This window comes from Trichosurus vulpecula, chromosome 9 (assembly GCF_011100635.1).
Source record: "Trichosurus vulpecula isolate mTriVul1 chromosome 9, mTriVul1.pri, whole genome shotgun sequence".
Taxonomy (NCBI): domain Eukaryota; kingdom Metazoa; phylum Chordata; class Mammalia; order Diprotodontia; family Phalangeridae; genus Trichosurus; species Trichosurus vulpecula.
In genome coordinates this window covers 669,573-694,896 of record NC_050581.1, presented here as the reverse complement: position 1 = coordinate 694,896, position 25,324 = coordinate 669,573, and the positions used below count along the sequence as shown (strand labels likewise).

The following is a 25,324-nucleotide window of genomic DNA, read 5'->3' as shown; positions in this document are numbered from 1 at the left end:
CTGTGCCGGCATTGTGCCCTAGGCCTGTTCTGCATGACTCCTCTGCCTTTCTTTTGGCCCTAGAGGACATCTGGCTTTGAGGGAAGAAGCCTGGAACATAAGGTCTAGCCATTCTAACTTTACAGCCTAGGGACAGTAATATTCACCAATGATTATATGTCTTTTGAAAGCATCCAGAAAGGACAAATCAGGCCTTGTTCATTGTAGTTCATTTAACCATCTTAGGTGGTAGGTAATCCCTAATGTAGGAGCTAAGTGTTTTCTTTTTGCTCACTTCTAATTCCTTTTTTCATTTAGTATGTTATTTCAGAATTCATATGTTTCTTTTTATTTCCTAGAAATAAGTCCTAGAAAAGCAACTTTTTTGATTTCAGATGTATGATACACATAGGTAAGAAGGACAAGATGGAGAGGTGTTAGGACCAGGTACTTATGTCTTAGCACAGCCTCATCGGAAAACAAAAATACTGTTGAAAGCATTAAAAAATGCCTCCCGAGAGTTTAGAATTGTGCCCTGCGCCAACAGAGATGAAACATTCAGGCAAACTGTCCTCGTGATCAGTAGAGGCTTATAAGAGACGAATGTCTCATATACTGCCAGATTTGCTCACAGTGTCAGCTGGCTGTTTTCTTTTTTAAAAGGTAGGGGTCCATGATGGGGTGGCAGATGAGATGTTATTTCTAGAAATAAAAAGAAAAGGCACCCATAGAACTTAATAAAACAAAGTTTAGGTAAAATAAGGGTATGATGTCTCAAGCTCATCACGTCCATGAATGTCAAGACTGAGAGGAATATCTGTCAATTACCAGAACCTCGAACTGGAGGGCCCAGAGGTAAGAGGTAGAGCTTTGAAGAGATAATTACTTAGAAGGGCATTGGCATTGGCAGGAATTGTGAAGTGCCAAACACCACCTTACCACCCTGAGGAAGACCTGTGGCCTGTGTTTCTATTACATGCAGCAAAACATCATGAAGACCTTGAGTCCCGAGGAGAAGGTCCAGAGAAGTCAATATTTCTTGTGCATGTGTTCATCACTATCAAGAACTATACCACAGGCTTTATGCAATATCTGCTGATGATCGGATGAAAGCAGCTTTTACTCACTGACATGCCCTGGTGTATCAAAACATAAAGAAGATGTGGATTCACAACCAATAGTGTCTCAGACAAACAAGACCTACTGGCTAGCTCACTGTGGCCTCAATTTAGAAAAGCTCTGGTAGAAACAAGTACGAAGATTTTTTTTTTGTCAATATCTTCAGCAAGGTGGTAGAGTTCTGAGAAATTTGGTTGTTCAGAAAACAAATAGAGGAGTTGTTCAGTTGTTTTTCAGGAGTATTCGACTCCTTGTGATCCCATTTGGGGTTTTCTTGGCAAAGATACTGGCAGGGTTCGCCATTTCCTTTCCCAGTTCATTTTACATATGAGGAAACAGAGGGTCAAGTGACTTGCCCAGGGTCACACAGCTAGCAAGCGTTTGAGGCCAGATTTGAACTCAGGAAGAGGAGTCTTCCTGACTCCAGGCCTGGCATTCATTTCGCTGTGCCACCCAGCTGCCCCTAACAAAAGAGCAGGTTGAGGGAAAAACCATCCCACATCAAGATGGCCATCCACTAAATTATAAAATAGTTTCACAGAGTGGTTGAGGTCCTTCTAAGACAATGCATCACAACTCCGCATCGCCTACTAGGATGTTGGACTCTGTGGTGAATAGGAAGGAAGGAGTGATAGAGTTAACCAAGCGGACTCTAAGAAAGAAAGCATATTCCCTAGTGGCAGAGAGACTGTCAAAGTAAGATAATAACTCAGAAGACAGGGACCCAGATGAGAAAGAAACAGTGTATTAGGGAAGTCATCCAAATCTGTCTTAGCTCAGTGAAGACCACTGTTCTGGGGGCAAAGAGAGATAAATCCAGGGGCACATCTTTTCCTGCCTAATGCCCCAGGCATGGAGACTGCTTCATAGAACTAGGAAACAGTGATAGCCTAGGCCACTCACAAGCTCCGGACTGGGACTAGAGACCAGTATGTGTGGACAGCTGCTCCCCAAAATCAGAAGTAGAAGGTATGGTAGAAAGAGGCAGGTCCATTAGGCCAACGTTCAAAGTTACCTATGACATTTTAGGAGAAATCATTATCTATCTAGCCCATAGGTTTTCAGAGTGGGTGATACCACCCCCTGGGGGCACCGGAACGATCCAGGGGAGCAGTAGTAGCCGCAGGTGCAGTTGGTGTCTTTGAATAATAATAAAGAGGTGGTGAAAGCATAAGGAAAGAAGAGAAGTTTGAAAACCATTCACACGTTTCATCTGTTGTGTAACAGAGTTAAAAGTTGTAACAATTACATTATCTTCCAAATAAACACACAAAATGCAAGTTATAACCAATCAGTGGGCAAGTCCACTGACAGATCTTAATAAGCAAGTGTTGGCAGGTGAGCGTGCCTCATGTTGTGGGGAAGTCTAACATGCATTGGCAGGAATACGTGTGTGTGTGTGTGTGTGTGTGTGTGTGTGTGATGACTTGTTTATAATATACTATACAGTTACATATTGCATCACCAAAATTTCAATGCAGGAAAAACCCCTCAAATTTATAATAAAATATTAAATTTAAAGGCATCATTTAAAAAAAATAATGTATTTTTAAAATTTGATAAATTTAAAATTTAAATTAAAAAAAAACACAACCCATTAACAGGTTGAAGAAAGTAGATTTCCAGGGCAGCACTGAGTAATTTTTTTTTGTAAAGGCAGCAGTAGGCCAAATAATTTGGGAACTTCTGATCTAGCCAGACAATGCTTATATGGCTGGAATGTATATGGCACATGATTTGTATATGATGGCAATATATAAGAATGTTTTCTATGTGACATGCCTTGTTATGCCAAAGTATTTTTCTTTTGGCGCTCTGCTTCTTTGACACACATGCTAGTATACGATGCCAGGGCACCTAGGAGGGGCTGCAGTGGATAGAATGCTGGGCTTGAAGTCAGGAAGACTCATCTTCCTGAGTTCAGATACTTACTTGCTGTGTGACCCTTAAGTCACTTAAGCTTGCTTGCCTCAGTTTCCTCATCTGTAAAATGAGCTGGAGAAGGAATGGCAAACCATTCCACTATCTCTGCCAAGAAAACCCCAAATGAGGTCATGAAAAGTTGGACATGACTGAAACAACTGAAGAACCACAAACGTGATGCTACATGTATGTTACTGCTCCGTTTAAGGTCCATGCTCAGCCCAACCACGTCTTCATCCCCCGCCAGGCTGCTCTCCTGATCATATGGACTTTTTCTACCATACCCTCACACTGGGGACCTTTATCTCATCAGTTTTCAGTTTAGTTTTTTTTTTGGTGTTGTTTTCCATTATTAGAACGTGAGTTCCTGGACAGCAAGGAATGTCTTTTTTTTCTACTTGTACCCACATTCCTAGAGCTTAGCACAGCGCCGGGAACCTATCAAGGTAATAAATACTTGCTGACTTGACACATGCGTGCATTATGTTTCTATATGTGAACTTCACATTTAGTCGCGGTACACAACTTTTTGTGTGAGGCTCTGTGTTAGACGTTGCATGTGATTGGGGCAGCTAGGTAGTACAGTGGATAGAGCGCTGGGCCAGGAGTCGGGAAGACCTGAGATCAAATCTGGCCCCACACACTTATTAGCTGTGTGACCCTGAGTGAGTCACTTAACCTCTGTTTGCCTTAGTATCCTTAACTGTCAAAAGGGGATAATAAGAGCACCTACTTCCCTGGTGAGGATCCGATGAGATAATATTTGAGAAGCGTTTAGCGTAGTGCCTGGCACATACTTGTTGCTGTATAAACACTTATTCCCTTCCCCTATTCAGGCTCAGTCTAACAGCGCTGTCAGACTTGCCACTGATTTTGGTCTATGCATATGTGTATTGCATGCATTAATGCTGGTAATTCTAACATGATTGGCATATGTCAGATGGCCACAAGGGAATTATACTATAGGTTTTCAATGCTTCCCTGTGACTGTGTTGCATGCCAAACTATGATGTTTATGACATATGTTCCCAGGTACTCAATTGTGTGTGGGCACGCTTATGGGCATTGTGCATTTTTTACTGGTGGTGCTGGGGGGTTGGAAGTAGGGCCTGTGAACAACCCACATGAGATGGTGGGGACTAGAACTGAGTTCATAAAGTGGCCATCCACTTTCTTCTCTCAGGCTTCCTCGACAGGCCTGTGGTGGCCAGACTGCCTGTTATTCCAGGAATGGAGACATTGATTATAATGCTTGTTTGTACTTGATAATGCTGGGGATCAGGAAGCAGTTCACAGCAAATCTTCATCTGCAGGGCATTGCTGGTAACTAGCAGCAGTACCTGGAACATCAGAGAGACCGTGCAGATGCTTACATGCAGAGAATCGGAGTAGGAGAGTTGGAAGGGACCTCAGCGGTCGTCTAGTCCAGCTATATACAAAAGAAATCCCATAGTCACACACTAACAAGCAATTATCCAGTCTGCTTCAACCCCTCCAAGAAGGAGGAACCTGCCACCTTTGGAGGCAGCTTTTTGCTTTTGGATGGCGCTAATTGCTAGGAAGTTTTTCTTGACATCAAGGTTAAATTTGCCTCTTGGCAGCTTCTATCTATTAATCATCATTTGGCCTCTGGGGCTAAAGAGAATATAGTTATCCCTTCCACATCAAGGGGGTTAAGGGTGTAGCCTCCCACTCCCATCCCATGTGAAATTTTTTAGCTTTCCCTTTGTACCAGAGAAGAAGTCTTATTTTTTCTTTTTCTTTTATGAGGTGTTTATAGTACCTTATTAAAAAATTTGGGTGATTTGGTCATAAGCTATGTGTAAGTCAAACCTGTGTCATCTGGTGGCCTTCTCATGTTGTCTGTGGCTTCTGAAATACTCCCCCAAAATTCCCATTTATGATACTTTCTTAGGCTAACCCTCGATATATTGAAACCACGATGACAAAAGTTGCGATGTAGAAGGGATAACTGTAAGACTAATCCCTCCTCCACGTGATTGCCCTTCCTTTATTGATAGGTAGCTATCATGTCCTCCCTAGCCCTCTTTCTCTAACATACCAGTTACTTTCTCTAACACCAGTTACTTCAATGGATCTTCCTATGTGATTATAGGCCATGATACTGGTGGAACCGAGGAGACATGAGTTAACCTTCCACATTCCCACAACATTATCCAGGACTATTGAGAAAAAATAAACTTTGATGAAACCCTAGGGCAATTTGAATTTATGTATCTCTAGGGGGACGGATCTAGGATCTTTGAAGTTCAGTTGTTTTTCAGTTGTGTCAGACTCCCGGAGAATTTGTCCCAGAGGATTTTTTTCCTCTTCTCCACAATCACATTGTCTCTAACCCTCCATCTGAATCATACCCTAAATTACCCCTTATATTCCTAGCCTCTTTTATGATCAGCTGGGCTGGGGCAGGGACTGGAGCTGGGGAGGCTGTCCCTTCACCTGGAACTCTGAAAGCCAAATTAAAGCTAGTTTCACAGCTTCCTCCCTTCAATCCTTTCTTCCCTATCTGCTCCCCCAGTCCAATGCAGGTTACCTGGGAATCAGGAGGTCTGGTTTTATTCCCTGGAAAGCTCACATACATTTTTGTGATACCATTTTCAGCCTTCTCCTATTGCCTGGCATGCTGAAGTTGTAAAGGCTTTTACCTGAGGGGTCATAGCTTTTATCTGTGCTCCACTTAAGATCAACACTTTCAACTCTAATGGAGTTATTCATGATAAAGGGCGTCACCTTTATACTTTCTGAGGACAGGCTTGAGATAAGAACCTGCATCTTTGGGGGCAACCTTTGACTGTTTCTTTTATTGTCTGAGAATTGTATTCTTCCCACTGTTTTTTATGGCTTCAGGGGTGTCTGCCCAAAACCAATCCCTGATATATACTTTGACTAATATCCCCAAACAGAATTAACTACCATCCTTCTTTGTGGGGGCAATGAGCTGATTCTGGCTGACATTTCCGAACCATAGGTTCTGGCCCTTATTAGTCATGAAGGTGAGGTACTGGATGCATTCTGCGTAGCTGCAGCCTCTAGGATAATGTGCTCTTCTGGACTCAGGGTGGCTTTCTTGACAGTGTCTATGGGGCTACCGTACCTGGTACTGCCCTCATTGCCATACTGTAACTGGATTCTGGGAGATGAAACAAACAAAAGGACCCTGGAGTTGGTCCTAATCAGGTCATTCCATCACTTACCCTTCCACACAAATTGTAGAATATTAGAATTCCTTTTCATAATGTTGTACCAGAAGCGAGCGAGACACACCACAGAGTATAAGTTTTAAGTGGAGAATTTATTAGCCGGCGGCCATCGGGGTACGGCACCACAAATCAATGGCAAATGTGTTGGGGTGATGGCTTGGCTTATATAGGATATGGGGGTACAGAGTAAGGGGGAAGAGGAACAAAGGTCCTGGCTGATCAAAAGATTCAGTCAGGTTATCGTACTAGTGGGATAATCTCATTTACATTCCTTGGTGGAGTCACAGAGTCCCAGGGATATCTCCCAGGAAGGGTCTATCAAGTTATCTCTCAGTGGGATAGTCCTATCTATTGACATTCCAGGAAGGAACCAAGGAGTCTCAGGGATATCTGCTAGACAGGATCTGCCAGGTTATCTCTCAGTGGGATGGTCCTATCTATTGACATTTCAGGAAGGAGCCATGGAGTCCCAGGGGTTTGCTAAATACCAAAGATATCTGAATCCATTCTTTCTGGGGGGGGCTTGTCAGTAGCTAGGGGTTACTCAGGGGTTCCTAATTTTCCTTGTATTACATTCCCCACTTTTTTTCTTCATGGGAATTTCAAATCCTTGAAAAAAGGAACGACCTGATGGGGCATAGCAATAAAATTAGGAGGCCAACCAAAAACGCAAAGCAGGGGTGACAGTAAAAGGAACGCTAGGTCGTTGGCCCCAGGGGAAGGCCAGACCTAGTTGGAAGACTCAAGGAGAGTCCAAGGAGCCTCCCCAGGTACTGCACTCCAGAAATTTTAAAAAATGGTATAAAACATCCCACATTTCCCCCTTTTTTGGTCAAAGGCAAACTGAAAGTTTCGCCTAAAGACCAATTAAAGGTATGGAAAAGACTCTATTTTCCACAGGGTGAAGTTTTAAAATCCCTATCTAGGTGGAGTCATGTTTTCCCTTTTCTGTATTTGGACATCCCCAGGGACCGGCAGGAATTGTAAACTAATTGTAAGTAAGCAGAGGGAACATTATAAAAGTTCAGTAAAAACAGTCTTGGGAACACAAGGACACAGAAGGGAAAAAAGCAGGTCTTTGCTCAGGTTCTGGTTCCGGATCCCGTGAGAAAGCTGTCCGCATCCGGTGCTGTCCCTCCCAGGCTCTTGGAACCGCAGGGCGAGGTCTTCTATGGGCCCAGATGTCCACTCCTCACAATGTTCATTTAAAGCAGTATTTTAAAATCCCAGATGCCTGATTGTAGTTATCTGGTCCCTTGATAGTAAAAGAGAGTTCTGCTTCTCTGGTTCAGATCTAGAAATTCTCAGACAATTTTAACTTACTATAACTTACAGATACCTTACAAAGGGGATATATTTTCACCTGTACCACTATCTTATACAATTTTCTTGTATTAGCATCCAAATTTAAGATCTTATTACCAAAACACACTTAACAGCTCGAATTTCCAGAATTGATAAATTTTTAGAGCCAATCATACACATCTGTACATAATTGCCTTTTTCAAAATTCGCTATGCCTTCCTTTTATTAGACATTGATCACATTACATCTTTGCCTTATTTGCTTTGCCTAATCATTTTCCCTTTTGGAGGATGTTATCCCTATATTATTTCAATGTTTTATTTGGTCATGAACATAAGTTAAAATTGTAAGCTATTCATACCTGTATCCTATTATAATAACTCAGAGATATTTCAATGTTCATCTATTACCTAACAGATTTAGCATAGTGCTTACAAAACTTCTTGTTAATATAAATTTGCTATGAAAGAAACAAGGGACTATGTCAAATATCTTAACAGAAGGAAAAAACTTACTTCCTTAGCTCTGTTTGATTCCAGGCACGAGTCATATCTGATAGCCAATCTTATAGTCACCAGGTGCTGAAAGCAGGGCTTAGGTGTAACCAGGTGGGGACTTTCCTTTTCAGAAAGGAAATAGCAGAGTTGGGAAATAAAGTCAGGAAGATCCTACCTAGGCTGTGTCCAAGGTCGTCTTCACGACTGCTCCCAGGCAGACCCACCTAAAAAATTCTCAGCTTGTAACGCCTGCCATGCCATTTACTGGCTTCATGTGACCTAGTCCTGTAATCAGAGCTTAAGACAATATTAAATTGTAGTCCCAAAAAATCTTAAATAGCAAATAAATATCCTTCAGATAAGACTGCCCAAATTTTATTGAGCTAACAATTATCAAATCAAGCTACATAACTTTTCCATCTTCTAAATACTTCCTCACACTCATCTCCAACTTACTTTGACCATCTGAAACTATCATTCTCGGGACAGGAGAGGCTTAGCTAACTCCCATTTGTCCCCAAACTTTCTTATCCGCCTTTCCTATTTTCCCTCAACCTTAATTCACCTTTCCAAATCTTTCAAACCTAGTACTAAGTCTTCTTTACATTTCAACCAGAAGACAAAACAACTCATAAGTTAGTACTTTCATTGTCATAACTGTGTATACTGGAATCCCATTCCAGCTTCTTAAACCACAAAGATACAAAAAAAAAGGGGATTTGTTTTTCATGATAACTCATTCTAAAAGAAGGAACACTTATTAAAAAGATCTGCCATCTCATCTCCCCCTGAAGGTGGGTTCTTCTCCATCAGTTGGCAGACTTCACTAATTAAACTACCAGGCCAAACCCATCTCAAGTCTTAGTCTAATCTTGTTGGAGGCTTCTAGGCCCCTACCGTCCTCTTAATGCTGCCCCTCTCCTTTCCTTCCCTTCTGACAGGTGGGCTAAGGTGAAATTCTTTTCTTCTTATCTAAACTAAGGGCGGAGAGGAGTAAGGAATTCAGACTGTCCTTTGGAACCTCCTTACTCAAAAAAAAAACTTGAATAAGACATTGAATGGGTGCTTCTATAGATAAGCATCAATTCTAATAAGGATTTTTTATCCAGATGTTAAAAGGCATGCTCGCTAAACTTTCCTGAACGCAATTATTTAGAAGGTTTTAAAATGATAGACATCTCCTTTTTCCTTAAAGCAAATTAACCCTTAAATGCTGGAATTCATTAACTAAGTTGGTGCCAAATGTCCTCACTCTCAAATATTGCACAGAATTCCTAGACATTACAAAGTTCCTTAATCAAAAAGTGTTATAATGGGAGGACACTTAATTTCTATAATTACATACTCAATTAATTAGCCTTATCACAGTAATAAGGTTTACCAGGACTTAAAAAAAGCTTTTTCCATAAGAATTCCTCTACACAGAAAAGTCACACAAGATTGATAAGAATTCATGACTAGATGGTTTCAAAAGTTCTTGTTTCAGTTAATAACCTCAATTTCTTAATTAAGTACAATTCTTAATCTAACAACATCCAGATTATAAGAGAAATTATTCTCTAACAGCACAGGTAATGCGATGTTAACCAATTTGTATATAATAACTAACTTAGAAATAAATATACCACAAGCAATTATCATGTATCTAAAACTTGAAACAGATTCCAATTAATTACCAATCTAGTGATCATGACTGAGTTGGATAAGCAAATCAAATCTGATTCATAACCACTAGTGGTAACATTTTAATTTCTAAGGCCCAATACTCTCTGCATTGTAAAAGATTACCACATTTTTCAATATTGCTGATACATCTGTTTGTCAAATTACACAATTTAGAAATGTACCAGTGCCCTAAACATAATTATGCATTTTAAAACTTGAAACAACCCTTTTATCAATTAGGTGAACACATTTCTAAATCTCCTTGCACAGAGAATCTTTCATATCATTATTTGAAACTATAACTTTAAATCACCAGATATATTCTCATAATAGAAAACTTTTTTTCACACAAAAAGTCTGTTCTCACGGTTAAATATTAGTATTATTAATTATTTACTTGTTATAACCACATATAACAGTTCCAAATTTTATCACATCCCTTTAAAACCCAATTCACATATATCAAAATCAGATTAAAATTGCTATAATATCATTTCTTACCACTCAATGGTCTTCTCAAATTTCACAATCTAAGAGAATTTTTTGGGAACACAATGCAAGTTTAGAAATACAGAAACAATAATTTTCAGATGACATCTATTGCATTTCCAGACTTCCACATATAGAAATTATTCAGCTTATTACTTTTGGTATTATATATTAATGTATTAATATATAAATACGTGTATCACATATATTAATACATTAACATCCCAAATACACTTTATTTAGCTGTATATTCTTCAGCACCACTACCTCTGGCCCAGGTATAGGAACTTTTGCCTGGCCATGAATGAACTTATGAAAGAAAGAGAAACTTAATTTTGCACCCACTTTTTCCAAGCTTCATCTTATACAAAAATGCCTAAAAGGATTTTTTTTTGGACTCCCAAGGGAGATAAGAGCAGGAAAAAATCCCTTTTAGTTCTCTAAAGGGCTCCTCCCTAGGTGGGGCCTGGCAGCCCCTTGAGGGCAAGGCGCCTACCCTTCCAAGCACTAACTAACCAGCCCTATTTCTTTACAAGTTTCCTTTAGTTTCAGCTCTGATAACCTTTCAATGTGGAGGGTGGGGGAAGGGTGAGGCCAGGAGCAGCACATGGCAGCCAAGAGGAGCACATGGACTCCTGACTAGACAGGTAATCTCAAGCTGCTATTCTACAACCCCCTAAATTCCTTATACAGGTTTTCTATCTCTCTCTTTCACAAATTCACCTTTTAAACTTTACCACAAGGACGGGCTACAAAGATACTCAGGGGCACAGGACTGACTGTCAGTCTGTGAATTTCAGTCCCTCTCCTCCTTTCGCCCGGTGGGGAGGGCGATTTAAGTTTTTCCCTACAGTTCTCCTGCATTCTCTTCTAATCTGATCCGGGAGGAGAGGAGTTTGATTTAACTGCTCTAACTTTTACTGCAGCCCTAGTGAAAAGATCTCAATGATTGTAATTCAGGTAAACTTCACCCCGTGCTCACTCCCAAAAACCTCTTTTGTACTTGAATCTAAGGGAATCCGGGACTAAGACAAATGCGAGAGTCCCGCTGAAGACTTTAACGAAGGTTTTAGCCAGAAGGCATTCATTGGGAGGAGATGTTTTCGCAAGAGTGAGCTCCTGGAATGGATTTACAATTTCAGGAGTTCTTTCTTCCCAAATTCAACTAACCAATTTCCAAACTTTTTAACAATTTAAAACCCAGAATTTGCCAAATTTTAACCCATTCCCCGTGGTTCCACGCTGGCCAAACGGGAGCCACAAGGAAGGGAGTCTTTTTTTTCCTGGTGGCAGCCTGATATCTCTGGCTGCCTATGTTTCAGATTTTTTTAACAAAACATAGACATTTCACAATTGACACAGACACGCTAACAGAGACGAACTCAAAACACAACAAAATTCACGGTGTGGATCGAACTGAAGGCTAAGCAGGCCCCCTCAGAGGAAAGATTTCCTCCTCAAAGATACGACCCCCAATCTCTCTCACACCTCCAACACAAAACAGAGACCAACAGCATGGGCTAATTGGAGGCTAAACAGGTCCCCTCAGAGGAAAGAAGATAAACCAGGTTTCCTCTTCAAGGAAAACACCCCCAATCTTCCCATACCTCAAACAGACCCGGTAGCATGGGTTAACTGAGGCTAAGCAGGTCCCCTCAGAGGGAAGAAAATAAACCAGGTTCCCTCTTCAAGGAAAACACCCCAATCTTCCCACACCCAACACAAAACATATAACCAATGGCATGAGTTAACTGGGGCTAAGCAGGTCCCCTCAGAGGGAAGAAAATAAACCAGGTTCCCTCTTCAAGGAAAACACCCCAATCTTCCCACACCCCAATAGGAAGGGTGGCGTCCCAGCTTCCTAGCTCTGTACCACAGCCTCGTCAGGGTTTAGCATGGTATCAGAGACCCAAATGGCTAGCCCCAAACCAGAAACCAAACCAGAAAAACCTTACCTCTAGAGGTCTACAAAACCAGAATTCTCCGTAGGCCGAAAAGGGACAGGTCAGCAAAGAGTCCATTCTCCGAGACCATCACTCCACATCAGAGTCCTAGGAAAAGAAATCCCCAGGAGCCGGCCCTCTGAAGTGAGAGAAGGTGGATCGGGGGCAGAGACTCCCTGCTGAGGTCCGGAATTCTGTGTGTGTCTCCAGGGCGGTAACACGAAATACCGCCGCATCTCGCTGGGGCCTCCAAAATGTTGTACCAGAAGCGAGCGAGACACACCACAGAGTATAAGTTTTAAGTGGAGAATTTATTAGCCGGCGGCCATCGGGGTACGGCACCACAAATCAATGGCAAATGTGTTGGGGTGATGGCTTGGCTTATATAGGATATGGGGGTACAGAGTAAGGGGGAAGAGGAACAAAGGTCCTGGCTGATCAAAAGATTCAGTCAGGTTATCGTACTAGTGGGATAATCTCATTTACATTCCTTGGTGGAGTCACAGAGTCCCAGGGATATCTCCCAGGAAGGGTCTATCAAGTTATCTCTCAGTGGGATAGTCCTATCTATTGACATTCCAGGAAGGAACCAAGGAGTCTCAGGGATATCTGCTAGACAGGATCTGCCAGGTTATCTCTCAGTGGGATGGTCCTATCTATTGACATTTCAGGAAGGAGCCATGGAGTCCCAGGGGTTTGCTAAATACCAAAGATATCTGAATCCATTCTTCTGGGGGGGGCTTGTCAGTAGCTAGGGGTTACTCAGGGGTTCCTAATTTTCCTTGTATTACAATAACAGCCCAATGAGTCTTCCTCTAGCCTCTCCTTGATAGCCTAGCTAGGAAGCCAGGTGGCCTGGTCGATCAAGTGCTGGGCTTAGAGTCAGGAATTTAGTTCTAATCCATCCTCAGAGACTTACTGTGTGTACCTGGGTAAGTCACTTATTCTCTGTTTACTTCAATTTCCTAAACTGTAAAATGGGTTAATAGCAATGTCTGCTTCCCAGGATTGTTGTGGGGATCAAAAAGAGACAATATTTGTAAAGTGCTTAGCACAGTGCCTGGCACATAGTAGGTGCCATATATAAATGCTTTTTCCCCTTCTAGCTCCCTCTTACCCCCGACTTACAAATCTTCAGTGATGGGAGACTCACTACCTCTTAAGGTTTCTGGGTAGGGAAGATTTCTCCATTATCCTTCCAATCATGTCATATAGATGACAACCCATATCTAGCCTTGGTGCTAGCCTATGTTGTTGGCAGGATATTCTACAACCGAGGTCAAATCAAGGAAGAATAATAGGAAGATTGGATGTGAGAGGTCTCCCTCTCCAACCTTTTAAAAGTCTAATATCACCATGCTCTTATGTGTGCAACTAGATTACTCCCTTCCGCAAGGCAATTCCTCCTGGATTGATTCCACTGATTTCAAAAAGTGGAAGTGACATTTCCAGCATCTTCTGCATTCATCTGCCTTGGTTTAGCCAGGGACCTCATTTCTCATGAATGTTTGGAAGCAGCCAGCCCCCTGAATTTCCTGTGGACAGGAATGGGTGAATATATGCACAATCATAATCTTCCTCTTTCTCCCAATCTGCCTCAACCACTTTGCAGAGATAGCAATAGGGAAGGGGAGAGTGCGTCTGCTGTGAACTCTTGAGATGACCTGTATGTCAGGAGGAACTTTTTAAGTTTTAGAGGTAATAAGTAAACCTTTATGTGATTCCTGTTTCTAGCCCTCCTTTATTTTGAGTAAAGGAAGTTCTTTGTTGAATAGCCACATAGTTATGCCAGAAAGAGGTTTCCTGTTGGCTAAGGAGGATTTCAGGATTTTAGAATGCATGAAGGTGCTTAATCTAGCTAACTCAGATAGGGTTCAGGGATATTCTAGGAAGAAAGGTCATACTTATTTGTGTAGCTCAAAGGGGTCAAGATGCTTCACTTTGGTAGTGGGAATCATGATGGTACAGGCTAGGCTAAGGAAATGAAATTAAGAATTAGGATAGAAAATGACCTTTTTCTAGTCCATTCTCTCTGAAATTTTATTTTATATTTTTTCCTTGTAAATACTGGAAAATGTCCTTGGCTAGTATGGAGTGTGTGGAAAGATGGGACAGATGGGAAAGAGAACATATGTCGATGGGGCTACCTGTTATGGTGGCATAAGCAGAAGAAAAGGAAACGGTAATTAGGGAGATAGTGGAATCTTAGAGAATAATGAAAGGAAGAGGCCTTTCTAGGATTGCGGGCCTTGCAAAGTGGCCAGAACGCCCTACATCCAGAATCAGTCTAAGCTATTTGTTGAATCTATGTAAGGGAAGGGGAGGTGGGGGCGGGGGGAGAAGAGACTTGTTCTTAATATCTTGGAATCAAAGGATCATAGAATATCAAAGCTGGGAGGAACCTCATGGAATCCAGCCTCTTACTCCAAGCAGGAATCACCTCTATAACTTTGTGACAAGTGATCTAGTCTCTTTTTTAATGCCCGGTGAGGGAGGATTCACTACCAAAAGATGCAACCCCTTCTATGCTTGGACAATTCTGATTGTTATGAAATTTCTCCTCCATGTTCATCACAAATCTGTCTTCCTGCATTTTTACTCCTTGGTTCAAGGTATGTCCCCTCCTGTCCCATAGAACAAGTCTGTTCCCATTCATTAATGATGGCCCATCAAGTACTTAAAAATAGTTATTCTGTCTCATGTCTTTTACATGTGAAACATCCTCAGTGCTTTTTAACCACTTATATAGTTCTGAGCCCTCTCAATATCTTCCTATCTCCCCCTCCCAGAGTGATAAAAAGAGTCCTGTGAGGCGACTGGAGCCTGAGATTGAAAGAGGGACATGCGCTGTGGTTGAATTTACTGCCAAACATGGATCTCTATGATGGAACTCCGGCCAGCAGGAAAGCAGCGTCCAAGGCAGAGATGGTACAGGATGTACCCTGATATCCATTGGCAGAACCTTCAAGGAGGGCAAGGGTCAGGAAGAGCAGCAGCATCTAGAGGGAAGAGTTGGCTCAAAAAAATAGTGTCCGTGTATGTGTGTGTTTCTTGTGGGGGATCTTGGTACGGGAGGAACCATAGACCCTGAGGCCTCGAGGAAAGTGTAGCTGCCGTATCCTTCACCTCATTCCCCTCCAAGAAGAACCTCTGGGAATTCCAGGGAACTCTGGGAGAGGAAAGAACAGGAGAAGCATCCTTGTGGGGAGAGCCATCCAATGTCCCTGATCTCACAGAGGCCACCTCCCTCCGCCTCATCTCCTGTGACCGGAGCCCAGAGGCATCATTGTCTTTGATTGATCTCGAAGACTGAGCCAGGCCCACCAATTCTGCCATCTCTCACTTACTGGGGTAGGTGATGTCTTGAATGGGGAAGCTCACTTTGTGTCCATGTGTCCCCTCAGTCTGGCATTTAATACTTTTCCATTGTTGACTCAGGTATTGCCTGAGGTTTTAGTCCGAGCCCACCTGACCCTATCTGTTGTCCAAGGTTCTATCTGAGCTCCTCCCTAGCCCAGACCTTATGAAAATATTGTTATATTGGCCATCAGGAAGGGATTACCTGGACCCTTCCCTTTAGTGCTCCTAGATGTAGAAAATTTGCTGTTATTGCCACATAGTCCAGACAAACAGGGGTGATACAGGGTGTCCTGACCTCTTCTCTCTTGGCATTGTTCCCCATGCCTACTATGTATGACTCATCTGCCTTCCTTTGGTTCTTAGGGGACATCTGGGCTTTGTGGCAGGTGAAAGATGAAATGACTGGGGAAAACAAAGGTTCAATCCTCCAAGCATATCAATTTATTAAGCAATGCACGCCAAATGCCCAACAAATCGGGACCAGGCCCCTTCCTCAGCTTAGGGTTAGATCCTGAATACATGAGGAAAGAGACTTTTATACATAAAAAACCAATTAATTAAATAAGGCCAATTAACTAAAAGGAAAAAATGCAACATTAAATAATCTGATTTCTAACTGGAGGAAAGATTAGGGACTTTCCAATTTGGGAGGGGGGGAGTGAACAGGTATAATTCCCTGAATTCAGAAAAGGAGTTGTTTCACTCCCTGAGTATCTGTAAACTATCAAAGGAATATGGAAACGATAACTGATTTCACAGTACGGGGCCAGTTTTCAGATAAGACATATGGGTTACTTGAGATGTATAATTGTGAGAAAACTCCTTGCATCAATCTTTGGCTCTGACTGAGATTCTGGTCAGCATAACCTAGGTCCTTAGTTAGGGGTTGTTAAGCAGCAGGGAGAGGGGGTCCACTTTCCCAACCATACAGGATTGCAACTGAACAATGCGATAAGGTCTTCTCCCAATTCTCTCAATTGAATGAAGTTTTCTCACAAGACAGAAATTGGACTAGATCGATACTTGAATAGAAACTGAGTTAGCTCCAGAACTGAATCACAAGATGGAGTGGGTGTGGTTCATTCAATTCCCACAATTGACCACTTGCTCTTCTAATCCCCTCAATTTTCCCCACTTTGATTTATGGGGGAGTGGGCAGCCCACTCCCCTTCCCCACCATGGATCACTTATCTATAAGCTAAATCTCTAAAGTTTTCATATATTAATAATCCAAATTACATGTCAGGTTACAGATCAAACTACTTAGAGGGCTCACAATGGACTAATTTTGACAAGGGAGATTTACATGACACCAAGGTAACCAAGAGAAATTAAACATAAGCATCCTGAAAAATTATCATCAATATTAACTAACATCAAATCCCCTTGTATCCTATTAATTCACTCCCAGTGTTCATTTATTCAGCACATTTTGAGGCCCAGATGTCTTTTGTACTTGTCTGGTGCCTGGAAATATATCCTCTTGGACATTCTGAATTCCTTCCTTCCCAGGACAGCTATAAAGAGGGCTCTGCTTCTCTGGTTCCAAACAATTGTAGAGATTCCTAGATAATTACACATGTAATAAGATTAATACAGTTTAATACAATTACTTAAATTTGGTTCTCCAATCCTGAAACATCAGAGAATTTCAGTTTTTTACATATCACTTGCCGTTTTTATCTTTAACTACACCCTGTACCTGCTATAAGAATCTCTAAAAAATTCATGGGAGTCTAACTGTAAAGTGAATGCTTCTGTCTTTTAATATTATCAGACAGCTACTTTAAAAATAGAGAAAATAATCACACTTCCTTTACAATTATTGGTGCAATTTTATATGTAAAAGCTTTAATCCAATTTTCAGAACTTATTACTAAAACATACCCAAAGCCTCAATCCATACTAGATACATTTGAAAGCCAGTGATATACAGATTAAAATTCTAAGATTTTTCATACTTGCATTCTATTTTAGTAATTCAGAGATGCCCCAGTATCAATCTATTAATTAATAGATTTAGTATTGCACTTATAAAACTTCTACCGCTCACCTGCCGTTATTATAGAAATTTATTATGAAAGTAAAAGGAGGGTTATAGCTATAACACCATCAAGATTTGTCCTCCTCAAAGGTACAGACTGACCTGACATATATCATAACAAGGGAAAAACTCCCTTAGCTCTGTTTGATTCCAGATACGAGTTATATCTGATAGTCAATCATTAAGTCACAGAGTATCAAAAGAAAGACTCAGGATTAACTAGCTAGGAAAATTTCCTATTCAGAAGTCAAGAGGATGCTATTTTAAGCCATGCCAAGGCTTTCCTTTCAACTTTTTCCAGACACAGACATCCACCTTTAGCAGTTCTCAGATTGTGACACAAGTCGTTTTCTATTGTCATTTCATGACAATTCAGACAACCATTCCTGGAATCAAAACTCAAAATAGTGGTAAATTATAGTCCTAAGAGTTTTTAACCTCAAATAGCAAAATTTCAATAACTACACCTTAGGGCTTGAATATTATTAATTTTCTCATATTTCCCTAACAGTTACATTTCATTTGTCCATTACTTATTAATGAAAACCAACCACATTCCAAACATACAACAGCTTCCTGATAGTTAACTCATATTGACGTGTTGAGGTTACATCTTTAAACCACCGCATACATTTTCATAATTTTTATAAGTGATGGCTGAAAATTTTGAAATGAAAACTCACTCATTATCATAGTAAACTTATTACTATGATTATCTGTTTTAAAACAAAATATACCTTATTAAATGTTTAATGGTTTTCAAATAATATATTTTTCACATTCTTTTAAAAGCTCAGCTCATAATGTAATAGCATCCAGGTAAAAAGAAGCTGTTTTTCTAAGCATTTCTGATACAATGGTTTTCCATACTTTACAATATAAAAGAATTTAGAATTAAAATTACATGCAATAAAGGGCCTTGGAACTAAAGATTAAAAAGCAATTAAAACTAAATAACTTAATTCTAAAGAATCAATGGATCAAAGAACAAATTATAGAAATATTCACTTATTTTGTAAATGTAAGGACAACAATGAGACAACCTACCAAATTTTGTGGGATGTAGTCAAGGCAGTATGTATGGGAAAACATATATCTCTAAACCTTTTCATTAATAAAAGAGAGATAGGAATGATCAACAAATTGGGCATGCAACTAAAAAAAACCAGAAAAGCAACAAAGTAAACACACCCAACACTAAAGTAAAAATTGTGAAAATCAAAGGAGAGATGAACAAAATTAAAAGTAAAAAAATCAATTGAAGTAATAAATAACACAAGGAGCTGGTTTTAAAAAAACCCAACAAAATATATGCAACATTGCCTAAGTTGATTTGAAAAAGAAAGAAAAAAATAATCAGTGTGAAAAATTAAAAAGGTGAATTCACGACCAATGAAGAAGACATGAAACCAATTAGGAGCTATTTTGCCCAACTTATGCTAATAAAACTGATAATCTAAATGAATATTTACAAAAATATAAATTGCCCAGATGAACAGAACAGGAAACAGAATATTTAAATAACCTTATCTTGTATCAGAGAAGGATCATGAGATGCTGAGGCCCTCCAGGTTGGAGACGAGCCACAGTGCTGTTGAGTCTTTCTCTGTTCTGTCCTTTATCTCCTCCTTCTAGGTAAAAGAGATTGGAGATGCATAAAAAATGAATAAGATGAATTCCTAACAAATGAAGAAGAAATAAAAAATTATTAGAAACTATTTTGCACAACCAAATGCTGATGAAGCTAACATTTTAAATGAAGTGGACAAATATTTAAAAAAATATAAAATTCTCACATGAACAAAACAAGAAATAACATCCTAATGTTGACAGACCATTTCATCCAGTGTACACAGATGTACCCAACCAGCAACCAGAATGATTCTGCAGGTGATATTATAAAAGATGTATTTCTCAGTTTATGGCCTCCATTTCATAATCAACTCTGACTGAGGAAGACACTTTGAAAGCAAATTGCTTATAAGGACATTGGCTTTAGCAGAGGTCAGGGAGTCTACAGTATTGAGCTAAGATGGCAGAGAGGCAAGTGCGCACAGTTCCTCTTCCTACTATTTCAGTGATGATCTAGGAAGAATGTCAGACAAAATAGTGATTAAAAAATTGAAGGAGAAACTACGGTGGGTCATCTTTCCATTGCAAGATCACAGATTCAACCTACAGGTAAGTGACCAGGGCACAAGCTTTAAAAAAAGGGTGGATGGGGTGGGGGTGGGGTGGGAGCATGGTCTCAGTGCCCACAGATTCAAGAAAAGCCAATATCACGGCACTATTTAGAGATGATCATGGACTCAGCTTTGGGTCCACTCAATTATCTCAGAGTATCCCAGAAAGGTCAGGTACATAAACTTGGTTCCCAGAACTTTGAGCCTGGCCAGCAGTGCAGGATAAACAGAGCTGATCATCAACTGAATCCAGGCTAGCAGTATGTGGTCTTCCACTGGGATGGGGAGCACAGATTCAGTTCACAGAGTTCCCAGCTAGGCGAGCCATGCTGGGTTGCTCAGAGCAGGTTGCAGTAAGAATGAGTAAACAAAAAAAGAACTAGTATGATGACTGGAATACCTAAGACACAAACTCAGAAAGTGAGAAAAACTGCAACCTAGGTGAAAAGCCTCCAAGAAAAACATAGATTGCCCATAAGATCAATTACAATTCATAGAAGAACTGACACATGCAAAAATCATTTAAAATGATATAAATAAAATGAGAGCAACAGAAGAAAAAAGAATTGGAAAAGAAATGAAGGCTATGGAAGAGAGACTTGGAAAGAGAATTAGAAGTTTAGCATGAGGCAAAAATAACAGACTTCTTGAAAATTAAAATGGACCAAACAGCAGCTAATGATTCTATGAGACAACAGGAAATATTAAAACAAAGTCATATGATTGAAGAAATGTGAAAAACATAAGGTATCTCATCCAAAAAAAAAACACAACTGACTTAGCAAACAGATCAAGGAGAGATAATTTAAAAATCATTGAAATTCTTGAAATCCATGAACAAAAAAGAGAGTCTGGAAATCATATTCCCAAAAATAATGAAAGAAAATTCCTTGAGTATCTTAGAATTAGAAGGCAAAGTGAAAATAGAAAAAATTCTCTGGTAACTTCCTGAAGGAAATCTCAAAAGGAAAACTCTTAGGAACATCACAGCCAAAATCCAGAAAAAATACTACAAGCCTCCAGGAATAAAGAGTTCAATTGTTTAGGAGCCACAGTCAGAATCATGTAAGATTTGGCACCTACCACTGTAAGGAACTTGGAATATGATATTCTGGAAGACAAAAAATCTAGGCTTACAATCAAGAATAACTTACTCTGCAAAACTGGACATAATTTGTACAATAATATTGTGAAGAAAACTTTGAAAGACTTAATTCTGATCCACACAATGGCCAACCAAGATTCCAAAGGACTCATGATGAAACCTGCTACCCAGCTCTTGACAGAGAACAAATGAGTGAATGAATGAATGAAGGATTTATTGTCTACTGTGTGTGAAGAACTGTGTTAAGCACTCTGGATATAATGAGAAAAGCAAGCTAGTCCCTGCTCTCACATCAGACAGGTGATTAACTCAGCGGGTAGATAGACACATGTATTTTGGGGATATGTCCAATGTAGAAATTTGTTTTTTTAACTATGCATATGTGTTAACAAGGGTTTTGTTTTGTTTCTTTTTTATTTTTATTTATTTAAAAATTTTTAGAAATTAAAACACATACATAATAAGAAATGAAAAAGAAACACATTATAAACTTATACATTAAAACTTAAATATAAGATAGGAAAAAAACATGTGATGTGCACAGCAGAATGTGGGAGAGGATTTAAAACGTATAGCAATAAATTTCCATTTCAAGAAAGCCTATATATTAAAAACTATGTGCTGTGTTGAGAGTTGTCCATCTTTTATTTGCTTTCTTGTAGGTCTCTGCTGTATAGTTTTTACTTTGCTCTTTTTTCTCTTCCTCCCCCTCTTTCCCCAGGCTACAATTAAGTGTAGTTATATTTACATATACATAGAGATACATATATACACGTACATACATACATGTACGAACGTATGCTTTTCCTAACAGATTCTACTCCTAATCTTATTTCCTATCCCTCCTGACTCCTCTACTTTACTTCTACTCACTACCTTGCCCTCCTATTACTTAACCTATCCCACCTCCAATGATCCCTCCTTTATCCTTCCATTCCCATAAATCTAAGCAAGCTTTTATATGCCCTTTGACCTATTCTCTCACCTTCCCCTCTAAAGATGCCTCCCTTATTCTCTCTCCCAGGACCAAACCCCTTAGTATTTTATTTCTTTCTAAATTTAGAAAACTTTTATACTCTTCTAGATGTATATGTATTGTTCCCTTCTTAAATCCATTCCCGATGAAAGTAGGTTTCCAGAACTACCAGCCCTCCTCCCCCATCTAATTCCTCTGTATTGGTTCTTCCTCTTGCACCTCATTTGTATAAGATAATTACTCTTTTTAGCTATTCCTGAATGGTTTTTGAATACTTTTTGAAGTCACATCATGCTCAGGTCTACCCCATTCTTTGTTGTGAACTAATTACTAATAACAATCCTAGACATATGTTTCACAATTTTCCATACCTAAAAGGTAAGCCATCTGTCCTTATTGAGTCCTTTGTAATTGGTCTTTGGTATGTACCTTATGTTTCTCTTAACTCTTATATATCAGATCTTCTATTGAGTTCAGGTTGGTTTTTTTTAACAAAGTCCTGAAAGTCTGACGATTCATTAAATGTTTATTTTTTCATTCAGAATTATGAATAGCTTTGCTGGATATGATATTTTGGGCCAGAAGCCCAGTTCTTTTGCTCTTCAATATATAGTGTTCCAAGACCTGTGGTCTTTTAGTGTTGTCACTGCTAGGTCTTGTGTGATTCTAACTGTGGCACCACCATATCTAAATTGTTTTGTATTTTCTTTCTTTTTAAGTGGATGAGTGGGAGATAGGAGGTAAGAAGGTTTTTGTTAACTGAAAAAAAATTAAATAAAAAAAGTTCTACAGAATTTTTTTTAGCACCTTGTCGCCAAGGAGTGGAATGTGGTAAGGCAATGTAGACTTGGCTAATTTTTTCCTTATTGAAATCATCCTTAAGATTTTAATTGGCTCAAGAAACAAGATTAAGACTGTTGATGTTTCTTCCTGTGGTCTAAATACAAAATCTATTTGCAAAGAGGTAAGAGTGGCTCTTCTTGATGGTTTACTGGCTCATAAGCAGGGCCACCACAGAGGTAGATAAACTGTACTTAACTGAACTAATGTTGTATTTTTGCTTAGTGTCATTTCCATGCTGCTTAACTCATAGATGGTCTACAAGTGTAATAGTTTTGATTTAATTCCAAGCTTACAGCACCAGACAAGCCTGAGTAAGGCCTCATCTACAGCGCAGGCATTGGCCCTGATCCTTCCTTCTCCTTCCCTTCATCCCTTTGCCTTGCTAAGTTTCCCTTAAATTCATTACAAAGACTAGCTTATATACAAGCTTTGACCAGGTTTGAATGAATCTGAGCAATTAACATCAATTCATCAAGCAGATATGTTTTTCAATCTGCAAATTTTCTTCTGTCTGTGCATTAATCTATCCCCATAGTTACAAGAAGGTCAGAAGCCTGAGGAAGTCAGTTCCCATCCTCATTCCCAGTGGTCCTAGCTGGGAGTCAGCAAAGGTAAATGTCTCAGGCTTTTTACCTACAAGAGAACTTCCATCATTGCTGTTATGGATTTCAGATTACTTGACTGTTTCTCCATGAGATGACAAAGGCTGTAGAAGTGGGATGACAGCTGGCATAGTTTCTCTTCCAGACAGTTCACTTCTGTTTCCTGATGCTGTGAGGTGCAAACATGTAATTTGGGATCTTTACCCCCTAAATAAGAACTAGATTTCCTCTCCCCTTCCCTCAGCATCTAGACCACAACCTGCTTGGACATCACAATCCTGTCAAGGCAACCTGAGGGAGGAAAGGCACCAGATCTAGCAAGTGGGTGGCCATTTTTACAGTTTCACTCTCCACATTCTAATTTACTCTTTTAAATTCCTCATTGAGGGAGCAGGCCAAGATGGTGAAGAAAAGGTAGAGACTTACCCGAACTCTCCCAAATTCCACTCCAAACAACTTTAAGTAATGCCTCAAAATGAATTCTGGTATGGCAGAACCCACAGGATAGAGTGAAACAATTTTCCAGCCCAAGATAACCTAGAAGGCTGGCAGGAAAGGTCTATTGTGAAAGGAGAGGGCAGACCAGCACAGGCTATACCAGCCCAGGCCAGGCCCCCAGCAAACCAGCAGCAGGTCTTGGGGGTGACTGAATCAGTGATGATATCAGCAGCTTCTGGAGCTCTCAGCCCACAGATGGTAAGGGGCTAGATGACTGGTCAGAAAGAGATTATAGAGGTTCCTTTGCTGGCACTGGGTGCAGAACTCTGCTGCATTGCTCATAGGTAGATACAGGTTGCAGTCCTTGGTCACAGTCTTAGGGTAAGGAGAAGCACTACCATGTCAATGCTTGAGGCTGCGGGAAAATGGAGACCCTGGTCATAGTTGCAGGGTGGAAAAGAGTGCTTGTCGTCTCTCACAGACCAGAGCACAGGCCAAGAGAGCAGTGACCACATTTCTCCTTAGATCATACCACCTTGGGCAATCTTCTGCGATCATCCTTTGAAGCCAGTCATCTTCTTCATCCTCAGCTGGGTATCCCAGTGCCTTGGACATCAGAGAAGCCCAGGTGGAAGCACAACGCTGCCTTTTGGTTTATGTCCCTAAAACCTGCAGAACTTTCTGCAAAAAGTGCAGGCAAGCACCAGCCTCACAAAGTGACTCAGTATAAGAAAGGCAAGGATTCCCTTTAAGCACAAGGGAAAAGGCAATAGTAGCCATGGTGGTCAAACGAAACCAATTTTCCAGAAAAAGGCAAAGACCACAAGAAAGATCGTGCTGAGGCTTGAACATGTGGAACCCGACTGCAGCTCTAAGAGGATGTTTGCCATTAGGAGGTGGAAGCATTTTGAACTGAGAGGAGATAAGAAGAGAAAGGGCCAAGTGATCCAGTTCTGAATTTCACTGTTTTCATCTTAATAAGAAAAAATCATTCCATTCCATTCCTTGGTTTTACGTTTTCTGTCTTGGAAAGGAAGAGACTTGAGTAAAACCAAGTCTCAAACTATGTGAAGCCTTTCCCGTGCAGGAAAAGTTCTTGAGGATGTAACAGTGTTGTAACTTTAATCGTCTACTTAATGAGATTTATATGTCATGGAGAGAAAGCCCAGATGGATATTTCTGGGGGGCCTGGGTTATTAGTACTGTGGCTAAAATAATTACTGACAGCCTGGATTCCCAGGCAAATTGGGAGCGGGAAAATTAGGGATACAAAATAATAAAGATAGGAATAGCTAGCTCTTATTTTATAGGTTTCCAGCAAATCAAAAGTAATTAATTCATCTTTGAGGGATTGCCCTGTTTTCAAAATATTATTTTTATTAATTCATAAATACCAATAATATTAATAATATTAATTAATAAATAACATTAATATTAATTTATTAATAAATTCATGAAGTGGTTTCCCATATCTATTTGTGTTGTTAGGGTTCCTTGTGGAGAACTAATTAATAATGATTGAATTGCCTGGTCATTAAAGGGATGGCCTATTAATTGAAAACTCATTTTTACTTTGTTTTCAGAGTATTAATCAAGTGACTTCCCGTATCTAAAGGGATGGCCTGTTAATTG

The 25,324-nt window shown here is 40.1% G+C and overlaps 1 pseudogene; it reads left to right on the top strand.

Annotated features, from left to right (window-relative positions):
• Positions 1-770: 770 nt before the first annotated feature.
• LOC118831093 lies at positions 771-24,649 on the top strand (annotated as a pseudogene).
• Positions 24,650-25,324: the final 675 nt, after the last annotated feature.